Consider the following 706-nt stretch of genomic DNA (forward strand, 5'->3'; position numbering starts at 1 on the left):
GCAGAAGCGAAAGTCCTACAAGCGCCACGAGAAGCGCAGTAAGGTATGCTACGAACGACTAATGTCTGATGTATGCTACGTGGGTCTTGAGACCATGAGTGGCAATCGCTACTTCCAGCTAATATAAGATGAAGCGTCGAGATACAAGTGATGCTTCTTGTTACACACCAAGGACGAGGCATCTGCCAACGTGATGAACCTGATATTGCAGTTGGAGCGTAAACATGAAGTTTTCCTGTGACCAAGGAAAGAAGTTCGTCAATAAGGCTTTCTAGTGGAGCACGGGATCTAGCTTCTGATGACGAGCACGTACACGCAGGAAGCCAGCTGTCGAGTCGAGAAGCTTAATGGCAACCTTATCAGCAAGGTTCGAGCAATTCGACAAGCGGCGGGACTACCAACGACGATCTGGGGTGAAATACTACCCTATGTAGTGGAAAGTGGATACCATGAGCCCCCACCAAGGCTCTTGGTGAAGTCACACCCTTCGAGATGATCACCGGTCGGAAGCCAGATGTCCGCAATCTACAAGCCGTGGGTGTGTAGCATTTGCACATGTTCCGAAGAAGAAAAGGTCGCACAAGCTGAGTCCGAAGGCAGCGCCGACGCTCTTTTTAGGATAAGCGACCAAGTCGCTGGATATCGACTACTGGAAGTACTTAGTGGCAAGCTGATCAAGAGACGCGATATCTCCTTCCGTGAAGAT

Source organism: Phytophthora infestans, genomic scaffold, assembly GCF_000142945.1.
Source record: "Phytophthora infestans T30-4 supercont1.10 genomic scaffold, whole genome shotgun sequence".
In the NCBI taxonomy this organism is placed as follows: Eukaryota; Oomycota; class Peronosporomycetes; order Peronosporales; family Peronosporaceae; genus Phytophthora; species Phytophthora infestans.